Genomic DNA, 15,187 nt, shown 5'->3' with positions numbered 1-15,187 from the left:
GATTTACTTTATGGATGGCATACTCACTTTTATGTCTTTAAGAATATTATTTGCACTCATCTTAAAGGTTTATTCTGTTTGCTATATTTCCTCAGGATGTAAGTGCTTCCATTTGTTATGCTTGGTGATGTTCTGCATCAAAATTTTGGTGATTCCTGGGTTTCCATTCTCTTTGATTTCTGGCTTTCCTGTCAACCTTCCTTTCTGCAAAACCTGCTCTTGGGAGAGGGTAACGTGTGCTGTCTGATGAGGCATATTCTCTAGTGACTGGAGGAGGGGCAGATGGGCTTATGTTTAGAGGATGTAGGCCTTTTTCTGGATTAGTGGATATCTGCTTCTTCTCCTTATGTTTCCAGAAGGATGATTCTTTGCAGGGCCTGAGAGTGAGCCATGGTTTGGGGGAAGAAGTTTTATATATATATATATATATATATATATATATATATATATATATATATATATATGCTACATTGGTGGCTTGTGGGATCTTACTTCCCCAACCAGGGATTGAACCCAGGCCCTTGGCAGTGAAAGCATGGAGTCCCAACCACTGGACAACCAGGGAATTCCCAAAGGGAAGAAGTTTTTATAGGCAAAATTTGGGATGAGGACTGGCTGTAGTGTGTGTGATTTTCTTCTGATTGATTGTTGGTGAGGTAACAGGGCAGTGCTCTAGGAATCCTGTGCTCAGCTTGAAGTTGCCATCCTCCCCCAGGGTGGGGCTTGGTTCTGCAGAAAAGCTCAAAGATATCCTTATGCATATTCCTTGAGGAGAAATCAGGACCCTGCCCCAAGTCTATACTACTGTTTCTTGACTGCTCCTCCCTTGTTTCTTCATCCCCTCCCTTCCCTGATGGACATGAGTTTGAGCAAGCTCCAGGAGTTGGTGATGGACAGGGAAGCCTGGCATGCTGCAGTCCATGGGGTTGCCAAGAGTTGGACATGACTGAGCAACTGAACTGATCTCTTCCCTGATTACTAGCTATTTGAATTTGCCCTTTGGAAGGTCAAGGCTTCTGTTCAGTTCAGTCTCTCAGTCATGTCCAACTCTTTGTGACCCTATTGACTGTAACATGCCAGCCTCCCTGTCCTTCACCATCTCCTGGAGCTTGCTCCAACTCATGTCCATTGAAACATTGATGCCATCCAATCACCTCATCCTCTGTCATACCTTTCTCCTCCTGCCTTCAATCTTTCCCAGCATCATGGTCTTTTCCAGTGAGTTGGCTCTTCTTATCAGGTGGCCAAAGTATTGGAGTTTCAGCTTCAGCCTCAGTCCTTCCAATGAAATCTGGGTTGATTTCCTTTAGGATTGACTTGTTTGATCTCCCTGCCATCCAAGGGACTCTCAAGAGTCTTCTCCAACACCACAATTCAAAAGCATCCATTCTTCAGCACTCAGTTTTCTTTATGGTCCAACTTTCATATCCATACATGACTACTGGACAAACCATAGCTTTGACTCCATGGAAACTTTGTTGGCAAAATGATGCCTTTGCTTCTTAATGTACTGTCTAGGTTTGTCATAACTTTTCTCCCAAGGAGCAAGTGTCTTTCAATTTCATGGTTGTGTGGATGGAGGAGCCTGGTAGGCTGCAGTCCATGGGGTCACTGAGGGTTAGGCACAACTGAGCGACTTCACTTTCACTTTTCACTTTCATGCATTGGAGAAGGAAATGGCAACCCACTCCAGTGTCTTGCCTGGAGAATCCCAGGGATGGGGGAGCCTGGTGGGCTGCCATCTATGGGGTTGCACAGAGTCGGACACGACTGAAGTGACTTAGCAGCAGCAGCAGCAGTCACCACCATCTGCAGTGATTTGGGAGCCCAAGAAAATAAAGGCTGTCACTGTTTCCATTGTTTCCCCATCTATGTGCCATGAAGTGATGGGACTGGAGCCATGATCTTCATTTTTTGAATGTTTTAAGTCAGTTTTAAGTCAGTTTTTTAACTCTCCTCTTTCACCTTCATCAAGAGCCTCTTTAGATACTCTTCATTTTCTGCCATAAGAGTGGTGTCATCTGCATATCTGAAGTTACTGATATTTCTCCTGGCAATCCTGATTCCAGCTTGCGATCCATCCAGCCTGGCATTTTGCATGATGCACTCTGCATAGAAGTTAAATAAGCAGGTTGGTAATATACAGCACTGATGCACTCCTTTCCCAATTTGGAACCAGTCCATTGTTCCATGTCTGGTTCTAACTATTGCTTCTTGACCTGCATACAGGTTTCTCAGCAGGCAGGTAAGGTGGTCTGGTATTTCCATCTCTTTAAGAATTTTCTACAGTATGTTGTGATGCACACAGTCAAAGGCTTTAGCGCAGTCAATGAAGCAAAAGTAGATGTTTTTCAGGAATTCTCTTGCTTTTTCTATGATCTAGCAAATGTTGGCAATTTGATCTCTGGTTCCTCTGCCTTTTCTAAATCCAGCTTGTACATCTAGAAGTTCTTGGTTCACGTACCATTGAAGACTAGCTTGGAGGATTTTGAGCATGACCTTGCTAACATGTGAAATGAGTGCAATTGTGAAGTAGTTTGAAAATTATTTGGCTTTCCCTTTATTTGGGATTGGAATGAAAACTGACTTTTTCCAGTCCTGTGGCCACTGCTGAGTTTTCCAAATTTGCTGGTATATTGAGTTCAGTTCAGTCACTCAGTTGTGTCCGACTCTTTGAGAGTCATGCAAATTAATAGCATCATCATGTTGACTAAAAAGATGTACAGCTTGAGAGTTGCAAGTTAAATTTTATTTGGGGCAAAATGAGGACTGCAGCTCGGGAGGTAGCACCTCAGATGGCTTTGAGAGACTGCTCCAAAGTGGTAGCAGGAGACGGTCAATATCTAAGGTTTTAGTAAAGGGGGAATTCAATACCATTAAGCACTCAGTTTACAAAAGGTTTTTTGCTAGTCATGAGGATCTGATGTCACCATGAAGAGACTGAATTCAGTTAATTTCAGTTCAGTCACTCAGTTGTGTCTGACTCTTTGTGATCTCCTCTTGGACTGCAGCACACCAGGCTTCCCTGTCCATAACCAACACCAGGACCTTTCTCAAATTTGTGTCCATTGAGTTGGTGGTGCCATCCAACCATCTCATGCTCTGTCATCCCCTTCTCCTCCTGACTTTAGTCTTCTTGGCACCAGGGTCTTTGACAATGAGTCAGTTCTTCACATCAGATAGCCAAAGGATTGGAGCTTCAGCTTCAGCATCAATCCTTTCAATAAATATTCAGGTCTGATTTCCTTTAGGATTAAAAGGTTTGAACTCCTTGCAGTCCAAAAGACTCTTAAGAGTCTTCTCCAACACCACAGTTCAAAAGCATCTATTCTTTGGTGCTCAGCTTCCTTTACATTCCAACTCTCACATCCATACATGACCACAGGAAAAACCATTGCTTTGACTATATCAACCTTTGTTGGCAAAGTAATGTCTCTGCTTTTTAATATGCTGTCTAGATTGGTCATAGTTTTTCTTCCAAGGAGTAAGCATCTTTTAATTTCATGGCTGCAGTCACCATCTGCAGTGATTTTGGAGTCCAAGAAAATAAAGTCTGTCACTATTTCCAATGTTCCCCATCTATTTGCCATGATGTGATGGGACCGGATGCCATGATCTTCATTTTCTTGAATGTTGAGTTTTAAGCTAACTTTTTCACTCTCCTCTTTCACTTTCATCAAGAGGCTCCTTAGTTCGTCTTCACTTTCTGCCATAAGGGTGGTGTCGTCTGCATATCTGAGGTCATTGATATTTCTCTCAGCAATCTTGATTCCAGCTTGTGCCTCTTCCAACCCAGCATTTCTCATGATGTACTCTGCATGTAAGTTAAATAAGCATGGTGACAATATACAGCCTTGACATATTTCTTTTCCAATTTGGAACCAGTCCATCATTCCATGTCTGGTTCTAACTATTGCTTCTTGACCTGCATACAGATTTCTCAAGAGGCAAGTAAAGTGGTCTGGTATTCCCACTTCTTTAGGAATATTCCACATTTTGCTGTGGTCAATGAAGCAGAAATAGATGTTTTTCTGAAACTCCTTTGCTTTTTCTATGATCCAACGGATGTTGGCAATTTGATGTCTGGTTCCTCTGCCTTTTCTAAGTCCAGCTTGAACATCTGGAAGTTCTTAGTTCACATACTGTTGAGGCCTCGCTTGGAAAATTTTGAGCACTACTTTGCTAGCGTGTGAGATGAGTGCAATTGTCTGATAGATTGAACCTTCTTTGGCATTGCCTTTCTTTGGGACTGGAATGAAAACTGACTGTTTCCAGTCTTGTGACCACTGCTGAGTTTTCCAAATTTGCTGGTGTATTGAGTGCAGCACTTTCACAGCATCATCTTTCAGGATTTGAAATAGCTCAGCTGGAATCTCATCACCTCTTTTACCTTTATTCATAGTGATGCTTCCTAAGGCCCACTTGACTTCGTACTCCAGAATGTCTGGCTCTAGGTGAGTGATCACAACATAGTCTTTATCTGGGTCATTAAGACTTTTTTTTGGTATAGCTCTACTGTGTATTCTTGCCACTTTTTCTTAATATCTTCTGAATTGATTTAGTGCTCTCTAGATATGAGGAGATGCAAGGATTGAGATCATAAAATCTGTTCCTGAAAACATTCAACTATCTAAAGACCTGTCCCACCAGATTCCCTGGTGAAGAGAGTACCTCACTCCACCCTGAATTCCCTCAGAGGTTGTTGAAGGTCAGCAGCATGGGGTTTAAACTCCATAGAGACAGATGGCAAATACCTTTGTTGTTCATTCATTGGCAATGTTCTTCTGAAGAGCCAATTTGTAGTTGACAGTCTTTTAGGATTTGAAGTAGCTCAGCTGGGATTCTGTCACCTCCACTAGCTTTGTTCCTAATGATGCTTCCTAAGGCCCATTTGACTTTGTTCTCCAGGATGTCTGGCTCTAGGTGAGTGATCACATATTCATGGTTATCTGGGTCACGAAGATCTTTTTTGTATAGTTCTTCTGTGTATTCTTGCCACTTCTTCATAATATTTTCTGTTTCTGTAAGGTTCATACCATTTCTGTTCTTTATTGTGCCCATCTTTGCATGAAATGTCCCTTGGTATCTCTAATTTTCTTGAAGAGATCTTTAGTCTTTCCCCTTTTATTGTTTTCCTGTATTTTTTTGCATTGTTCATTTAGGAGGACTAAGTGAATATGAAGCAGACAGTGTCAGCCAAGGAGACTGAATGAAGTCCATTTCCTACAAGGTGTGCAGGCAGTGGGTGGGGATGGGTGGGTGACTGGGGGATTGGGCAGACACAGGAAGGATTTGTCCCCAGGAACCCCACAGAGTTTCTCCTCGGCTTCATTAGTTGACCTCTCTTGAAGTTTTTACTGAGCACTAGTTTTACATGTTGTTTTCCCTACTTTGTCTTCTTTGTTCATTTGTCCATATTTGCTTTCTTTCCTGCTGTTTCCTTCAGCCTTTCTGTTCTTCTGTTTGATTCCTTTCTTGCTAACACTGTTATAGGTCCATTTAAAAAACAAGCAACTTTTTTTCCCTTTCAATGAGACACAAGAGGAGGAAAGGTAGTCTGATGCAAGTCTTTCTTCTTGAATCCAAGTGCTATTCTGTGAATTCCTACACTTTTCAGCAAATGCTGGAGTGTTATTTGTGGCCGCAACAGCACAGCATTTTATCCCCGCCTATGGCACTGAATCACAGCTTTGTTATTTTGGGGGGGGGGGTTCATATATTTGTTTGTTTTAATTTGCTCACATTTCTGTGACTCACAGTTTCTTTTTTCTGTGGTTAATCACACAACAGTGCGGATACTTATGAAACTCAGCCACTCGTTCAGACCAGAATATTGGCACTTCCCAAACTTCTGCCATAAGGTTGAGCAGCAGGTTCTGTTTCCAAGTTAGCCTGCTCGGTGTCTCACAACACTGCACATCCTGTTTCTCTCCAGTTCATAACTAGGAAAACGTGATTCTTTCAGGAAATTTTTCTTGTGTCTCTCTAAGAGCAAATACAAAGTCTAGGATTAAATAAATCTCTTTAGTTCAAGATAAGATGGAAAAGAGCAAAAAGAGAGAGTAGAGTGTAAAAAATTCAGACTGATCTCATTTATTAGATTAGAGCCACTCACTGATTTGAAAAGGCCCATTTTAGGAGACAGTGAAGCAAGCTCTATTAATGGATAGCATTCTGTGTAGTAAATACCGCAGCCTGTGTGTTATTAACACTTGCCTTTTATAAATAGGGTTTGCATGGAAATGAACTTATGACTGAAAATAGTAATATGTATTATTTAAAAGAAGAGCTTATATTGACAAATGCTGTGTAGTCACTTTTACTGAATAGTTAAAAGGGTTTGGCTATTATGTGTCAAGCTGGGGAAAATTTGGGGGGCTACAGAGGATTTGTGCAGATATATTCTGTCTGTTTCCAACCAAGTAAAGAGGGTATTTCTCTTTCCTGAAATGTCATAATCTTAGATTAATCAGTGTGGAGCACATTTCTGTAAGTAAAGATAGTCAATCTGAAGAGAAATACAAATAGCTCCTGGAAAGCTATTCTCCAGATTCTTAAAACTATAGTTTCAGCTTGAACTTTTTTTTTTACAAAAGACATTGATTTCACATCTGTAATTACGAAGGTGTATAAATAGCCCCCAAATTAAAGCATAGTACTTTCCTTATTCCTTCCGTTTGGGAGATTGAAGTAAACTTAACCCCAGGGCAAGGCCTCGTCTATAATACACTCATGTCACTGTGCCTACTTGGCTCAATATAGATCGAAAAGAATTGAATCAGTCTTCTGGAAGAGGTCTGCAGCTAGGTGCTAGCCATTAGATCAATTTAAACCTACGAAATATTGAATCTGGCAGTTTTGCCCTCTCTTTCTTTTTTAAATTGAAGTATAGTCAATTTACAATCTTGTATTAATTTCTGCTATATAGCAAAATGACTCAGCTATACATAAATACATTATTTTTTCATATTCTTTTTCATTATGCTTTATCATAGGGTGTTGAATATGGTTCCCTGGGCTATACAGTAGGACCTTATTTTTTTAATCCATTCTATATGTAATAATTTGTATCTGCTAATCTTAAACTCCCAATTCACCCCTCCCCCAGAGCTGTGAAAACCACAACTCTGTTCTCTATGTCTGAGAGTCTGTTTCTGTTTCATAGATAAGTTTGTTTCTGTCATAGTTTTGATTCCACATATAAGTGATACCATATATTTGTCTTTCTCTGTGTTATTTACTTCACTCAGTATGATAACCTCTGGTTCCATCCATGTTGCTGCAAATGGCATTATTTCACTCTTTCTTTATCCATTCATCTGTCAGTGGTCATTTAGGGTGCTTCCTGTAGTCACGCATGGATGTGAGAGTTGGACTATAAAGAAAGCTGAGTGCTAAAGAATTGATGCTTTTGAATTGTGGTGTTGGAGAAGACTCTTGAGAGTCCCTTGGACTGCAAGGAGATCAAGCCAGTCAATCCTAAAGGAAATCAGTCCTGAATATTCATTGGATGGACTGATGTTGAAGCTAAAGCTCTGATACTTTGGCCACCTGGATGCGAAGAACAGACTCATTTGAAAAGACTCTGATGCTGGAAAAGATTGAGGGCGGGAGGAGAAGGGGACAACAGAGGATGAGATGGCTGGATGGCATCACCGATGCAATGGACATGAGTTTGAGTGAACTCTGGGAGTTGGTGATGGACAGGGAGGCCTGGCGTGCTGCGGTTCATGGGGTCGCAGAATCAGACACACCTGAGCATGAACTGATGTTGTGGCTCTTCTGAATAGCACTGCTATGAACATAGTGGATGCCTGTATCTTTTCAAAGATAAGATTCCTCTATCTTTTATAGTTCCCCCCCCCCCCCCAGAAGTGGGATTACTGCATCACATGGCAACTCTGTTTTCAGTTTGTTTGTTTGTTTTTAGGAACATCACACTGTTTTCCATAGTGAGCGTACCAACTTACATTCCCATCCACTTTTTCTCTCTTATACCCACATCAGAAATACCCTATGTGATCTCCATTTATGTCACTCACCACCAAACCAATACTAAGGATGGGCTACCAAGTCAGATTAAAATAAATCCCACCTTGAGCCTTTTTAAATTAACTGACCCAAGACAGTATTAAAGATCACAAGAACTTGAAATAAAATAAGGGGGCAGATCTCTGTTTGATTGTGAGTTCTCAATAGATGGTGATCGTATTGGTTTTTAATGTCCTGATTTTCCCAGGATTTTAATGTGTTTTCATCTGGCTGATGAAAGAACAAGATCACAGTCATGAGTGCTGTGGCAGAATATTCCTGGCAGCTCTCCTACCATAGAATGGAAAGGCTTGTTTGTCTCTTTAAGAACACAAGTTTTCAAACAAACCTAGGGATTTCTGGGTGTTGTCTGAGGGGATTTAGGGGAATTTGGAGCAGGTTGGTCACTGGAGAGAAGACAAACTGGCTGGAGGCCAGACCCTATCTCGTCCCAAACTCACAAGCCTTCATCATCATGTTACACTCAAATTTTACTGAGAGACTATGCTTCAACATAAGATTTCAGTTTAATAAAGCTTGTCTTCCTTAGTACAAAATAACTAAACCCCTTTATGTTTGGAAACTGGTCCTTTCAAAGAAAATGTGTGGTTCTTTGCTTTCTGAGAATGAAGTTATGTCTAAAAATTTTGAGATCTTCTAAAGGGAAGATCAGTCAGATGAATTGAAAACCACACCCGTGGTGGAGTCATGTCAATGTATGGCAAAACCAATACAGTATTGTAAAGTAAAATAAAGTAAAAATAAAAATTAAAAAAAAAGAAAAGAAAACCCCCATTCTCCGAATGTGACTCCAGGGATAGGGGGTGGCATGAGGGCTGTGAGGAAATTGGAAGCCACGTGTCCTTGCCTACAAGAACTGGACACGTCTGGCTTCAGATTCAATTCAGATTCAGATTCTATTCAGATTCAGATTCAACCATCAGTTACATTTACATGCATCTTGTTGTACATCTCGCTGTGAGTTTTTATGCATTGCATTTTACCCTTTCCTCATAGCACTTTAGAGGTATGTACTAATATCCTTATAACTGAAGAAACAAAGGCTCATGGAAGATAAATGTTTTGTGCAAAAACACATAGCTCATAAGTAACAGAGCCAAGATTTAAACCTATCTCTTCGTAGTTTTCTAGTTTAATATGATTTAGCTCTTAGCCTCTAAAACTCTGAGAGTTTATATATTCCATCCTATTTCCATATTATTTGCACTGTTTGTGATTAGAATTATATTATTATCCTTCAGTAGGTGAATGGATAAACTGTGATACCTTGAAATCCAAACAATGGAATATTATTTGATGCTAAAAAGAAATGAGCTATTAATTCATGAAAATACATGGAGGAAACTTAAATGTATATTACTAAGTGAAAGAAGCGGGCTTCCCTGGTGGCTCAGCTGGTAAAGAGTCTGCCCATGACACGGGAGACCTGGGTTCGATCCCTGGGTTGGGAAGATCCCCTGGAGAAGGGAATGGCTACCCACTCCAGAATTCTGGCCTGGAGAATTCCATGAACTGTATAGTCCATGGGATCACAAAGAGTCGGACATGACCGAGCGACTTTAAAGTTGCTCAGTCGTGTCCTACTCTTTGCGACCCCATAGACTATACAATCCTTGGAATTCTCCAGGCCAGAATACTGGAATGAAAGAGGCCAATCTGAAATGGCTATGTACCGCATTGTTCCAACTACACGATGTTCTGAAAAAGGCAAAACCGTGAAGACACTGAAAAATCAGTTGTTGCCAGGGGTTGGAGGTGGGGGGTAGGCAGGATAAGGATCGATAGGCAGAGCACAGAGAACTTTAAAGGCAATGGAAATATTCTGTATGACGCTGTGAGGGTGGATACATATACACATACACATACATACATATGTTTGTCCAAACCCATAGAACGTACAAGTCCTAGAGTGAACTATAGTGCAAGCTATAGACTTTGGGTGATTGTGACTTGCCAATGTATGTTTATCCATTGTAAATAATCTACCACTCTCAGGGGGGATGTTGATCAGTGGGGAGGCTATTCATGTGTGAAAGCAGAAGGTATATAAGAAAATCTCTGCATTTTCTGCTCAATTTTGCTGTGAACCTAAAAATAAATTCTTATTTTTTTAAAGAATGTATACTTAATGCTAGACACTAAAATATATTGATTATAGGAAATAAAATTCTATGTACTTTGAATGAGTCACTTATACAGTGATTCCACAAGGATGCCTTTGGATTTCCAAGGCTTTCCTTTCCTTACAGCAACAAGGCATTAAGACCTGGGCATTTCTGGGAAGTCAGAATATAAGGATACCCAGGTTTGAGAATTCAAGGGAATATTCTAGGGTATCCAAGAAACTACTTGTAACTCTCCCCCAACTTCTTCATTTTAGGAGTTTACAAACGGGTCCAGTATCAATTAATGCATTTTAAAAGGGCTGATTTTAACCTGAAAGCAGTTGTCTATCTAGTTTGTAAGCAAGTTGTAATAAAATATTATGAGTGTTTTGTTTAGCTTCTTGAATGTTTTCTGATTTCTCAATATGATTATATTTGATAATGTCTTTGTTTGTGTATATTTTCTCAAGTGCTAAGAAAAAAACTAGCCAGACTGTATTCAGAAAAGTTATACATCAAATACATTGTAGCAAATGATGGTGCTTTCTCAGCACTATTCAGTACTATTGTGTGTTCTTGCATCTTTTAAAAAAAGTATTCTTATTTTGTATTCTTATTTTGAATTTATGAAACACTGAGCACAAGCTGGCTTGTGAAATATAAGGGGTACTGCAAGCATTTCTTTGAAGAAATGAAAAGCCTGACTCAGCAATGGTGCAGCAAAGTTGGAATCACATGGAGGCTGAATTTATTTTCTCTCTCCTCTACCATTATTGAATGGTCTGTGCTTTGTTCTTGAATGTCCCTGAATGTCACTGCAGATTTTTTATCCCTAACCCGCCTACAATTTTCTTAGACAAAAAGATTATAGTTTAATATACATACATACATATATGTTACATATGTACATATTGTATAAAACTATGAATTGTTCCAAGTGGACCATAGTTTCCTGGGCAGCATGGGATGGTGGGAATCATGTCAGTTCTTAGCTACCAGATCCCGAAAAATAAAGCCAATATCATGGAATCATTATCTGTGTTACTAAGAAATATGTATCTTGGGTTGGTAAAAAGTGCCTTGGGTTTAAGGTTCTGTTTCTTATTAACTGAATGGCCTCAGGCAACTACATCCTCCCTTTATGCTGTAGTTTCCTCTTATATAAAATGGTACAATTAGTCCCTAGCTTAGAGGGACTTAACACTGCAGCTAAATGAGTACTTTCTCCATGCCAGTCCCAGTGGAAAAGTCTCTAATATGTTAGAACATTTAATCTTCCCAACAGTTCTGCAAGGTAGTATTCTTAGCCGACTTTCATGGGTCTCAGAGACGTTAGTCAGCTTTGTCCAACGGCACATGCCAGGGAATCCTGAGTGAGATTCCAACACAGACTCCTCTCTCCTCATGTGTCAGGGCAGCTGTGGAACTGCCTTAGGAACTGGAAAGGTTTCATGGGTAAGGTATTTTCTTTGGGGGAAGGAGGGTAAGGGAGGTGTAACAGGGGTGGACAGGACAGGAGATGAGAGAAGAGATCAAGGAGCAGGCAGATGTGAGCAGGGATCCCGTTTCTGAGTTCATGTTCTGCAGATGAGCCTGCCAGAGGGCTAGGCTATGGACCGTCTGGGTGCTGGCTGCTGCGCTCATATCAAGTGCCCACAGTGTCTTAGGACAGTTTCTCAGCACACTGTGTGCACCTCGGGAGGCAGTAACCCCTTTGGAAAGGATGCTAAACTCTAGGTGCCTGGATCCCACCCTGCGGGGCCCCAACCTGCCACCTTTAAGCTGAGGGTGTCACCTGCTTCCTCTGAGAGTCCAGACAGGAAACAGGACCCACAGAAAAGGAAACATTCACAAAGGTCCTGCTCACATGGGAAAGTTGTTCATCAGCACCCGTGTATAAGGAGAGAGTGTTCACTGCTGCTTCCAGAAGGCCAAGCCTGACCCAGTGTGGAATCTTCACACAGTGGATAATTTCCCAGGGCCTTTACCCATGGATATTTGAAGTTCTAATGTATAGCTAGAAACTGATCACCTGAGCAAAATATTCTAAAGATACTTGAGGACTACTATATTAAAACTTTCTTATGATCTGCACTAATATTCTTAGTTTTCTTATACTTTATTGATTATAAATAAATAATCAATATTCTTGGAAGTTTCCTGATATCTCAATATGATTACATTTTATAATGTCTTTGTATATATTTTCTCAAGTGCTAAGATAATAATTAGCAGGACTGTATTCAGAAAAGTTCTTTTCTGGATACACCCAAGTGCTCCAAAAGGAAGTGACCTCTTGAAAAATAATTTCCATTTATAGAGGGGGAAAAGGAGGGCTTTTGTCTCTTTCCATTGCAGGTCAGGGCTGCATGAATAACGAAGCCTTAACAAGCTGAGTGATCAGTCTCCAACAACTGGGTACTTTAGTGCTCCAAGAAAACTCTACCCGAAACTGTGGCACTTTACAGAGACCAGGAAGTGTCCTATAAAAACAGTAACTAATCACTGATATTTACATAGTGTTATTGGGTAAATGTTTTCACATGTCTCATGTAATTCTACCTTCAGCATTTAATATGATTTTTTAAAGGTAATAGCTAGCATTCTTTGAGTCTTATTATGTGTCAGGCAGTTATAAACACAATAATCAATTATCTCATTCATCCCTGAGACAACCTTATGTTGCTTCCATTTCACAGATGAGAAACTGAGGCTCAAAGCTGTTCATGATTCCCCAGATAAGACATCAGAACATGGTGACTTTCTAGCTCTTCACATCCACAGCAGGAGGCTCTAGTGGAATCATCACCCAAGATGCACACTTCTGTACTGGGCTTGTCTTGGAGGATATTGCTTTTTAACCCACATCACCCTGTGTCCTGGGAACTGTCGGTTCTGCGGGGTGCCAGGTATTGCAAGGAAAAAATGCTCTGTGGTCAAGTGAGTTTTTGCACTGTTGCATTACACAAGCTTTTTGGGCTTCCCAGGTGGTGCTAGTGGTAAAGAATACAGCTGCAATGCAGGAGATGAGGGTTCCATCCCTGGGTCTGGAGATCCCCTGGAGAAGGGAATGGCAACCCATTCTAGTATTCTTGCCCGGAGAATCCCAAGGACAAAGGAGCCTGGCGGGCTACAGTCCATGGGGTCACAAAGAGTCAGACATGACTGAAGTGACTTAGCATGCACACCAGCAAGCTTTTTACATTTTGAAAAAAAAAATACTTTCTAGGAGCCTTATTTCCCTAAACATACTTTGGGTGGATGCTGATCTGGGTTATACTCCCCAGGAAAGATGTTCTAGGGACTTCCCTGGGAGTCCAGTGGTTATGATTTCACCTTCCAAAGCAAGGGGTGCAGGTTCAGTCCTTGGTTGTGGAGCTAAGACCCCCACAGGCCAAGGGGGCAAAAAAAACCCAAAACATAAAACAGAAGCAAGATTGTAACAAATTCAATAAAGACTTAAGGAAAAAAACAAAGGCTCTACAGGCAGAGCCAGAAGGTGAGTCTCTTTGGCCTCTTAGGTTCTATAACCCACTCCTTTTTCTATCCTGAAAGATAGTTGGAAAAATCCTGCAATGAAAGCAGCTTCACACAGAAAAAGCAGATTAAAAAATATTGCTGCTCAGAGCCACCCCATGTATCTGTTGTCATCCACAGCTCCAATATAAACTTCCATGTTCTGGGTCAGAGCACCACTCAGAGCTCACCTGACCTCCCTAAGGTGGTGCCATCATGGAAAGATGTGGGAAGGGGGAGATAACCGGGTTTCAGATTCCATCCCACCCCTGCCACCCTCCAGCACTGGGATTTGGGTAAGTTATTTACCCTCTGGGCTTCTATTTCAATATCTACAAAATAGGAAGAGTAATACTTTCTTCATGTGGTGTTTGTGCAGATTAAGATTTATTTAGCAAGGCAGCTAGTATGAAGTCTGGCATGGAGCCCCATGATCAATAAAGGTAGCAACTCTGGCAGGCTAGAACAAGAGCCTTCAAAATAAAAGCTGAACTGTGCTGTGGCCTTGGCGCTGGCATTCAAAAGGGGTTTAGTAAATATTTGCTTTGCTGGCTCCTTCTTGCGTGCAGTGTACATTGAGTAATATTCAGCAGTTTTTATATTAGCCACCAATCTCCATGTTGTCACTTAGCCAAAAAAGTTAAAAACATAGTGTATTTTTCACACACAGCAGTGGGTTTGTATAGGGCAGTCCTTAGAGGAATCCTTTTGTAGGTCCTTGTATGTGATTCTAAGTGGATTTAAGAGAAACATGAACTAGAACAACCATCCCCTCTAATTCCACAGCCTGGCACCACTTGTACTCACCTTGCATCCTCACTGCCAAACCATCTATCAAGGTGAAATCTCACTCGCACATGGAGCTTCATCCCACTCACTGGCTTTAGAGGAGGGACCTGTGCCCTTCTCCTCAGGACACACCTTCCAGTCTCTGACAGCACCTCTTCCCCGTGTGTGTGTGTGTGTGTGTGTGTGTGAGTCACTCAGTCGCATCCAACTCTTTGTGACCCCATGGATTGTAACCCACCAGCCTTCTCAGTTCATGGAATTCTCCAAGCAAGAATACTGGAGTGGGTACCCATTCCCTTCTCCAGGGGATCTTCCTGACCCAGGGATTGAACCCTTGTCTCCCACATTGCAGGCAGATTCTTTACCATCTGAGCCATCAAGGAAGCCCTCCTCCCCATGCATAGATACAGATGACAAGAGAAGGACCTCTGGATTGTTAGAATAAGCTTCTGTTTACTCTACTGCCACTACTTAGGTCTGTATCAGAGGGATTTTTCCAAAATGCAGAGAAAAACTCCCGGCTCTGTTGTTTCCCAATGCCTGCTGAATGAACCAAATTCCTTGGTAAAGCCCTCAGAGCAGCCACAACCTATCTTTCAAGTTATTCTCTCTGGTCTCCCCTCCCCCATCAGCCGTAGTAGGTCCACTCTTTCATCATAGTAAATTCACTCTCTCTTTTCTCATATGATATCCAGTTTTATATCTTCGTGTCTTGTTCAAAGTAT

The 15,187-nt window shown here is 41.2% G+C and overlaps 1 protein-coding gene across 2 annotated transcripts in view; it reads left to right on the top strand.

Moving 5' to 3' along the window:
* The window catches only part of UBE3D (ubiquitin protein ligase E3D), a 330,935-nt gene extending 316,623 nt beyond the window's left edge, over positions 1-14,312 (top strand). Inside the window, exons 14-15 of one of the 2 annotated variants that reach the window (XM_069599000.1) lie at positions 12,857-13,066; positions 13,815-14,312. The gene's annotated coding sequence lies outside the window, so the exon portion shown is untranslated. Of the gene's footprint in view, positions 1-12,856; positions 13,377-13,814 lie in introns of those variants that run through there. The other variant, XM_069599002.1, reaches the window with a different exon arrangement.
* The last annotated feature ends 875 nt before the right edge of the window (positions 14,313-15,187 follow it).

This window comes from Ovis canadensis, chromosome 8, assembly GCF_042477335.2.
Source record: "Ovis canadensis isolate MfBH-ARS-UI-01 breed Bighorn chromosome 8, ARS-UI_OviCan_v2, whole genome shotgun sequence".
NCBI lineage: Eukaryota > Metazoa > Chordata > Mammalia > Artiodactyla > Bovidae > Ovis > Ovis canadensis.
The sequence above is the reverse complement of the archived record's forward strand: the minus strand, read 5'-3'. Positions and strand labels throughout refer to the sequence as shown.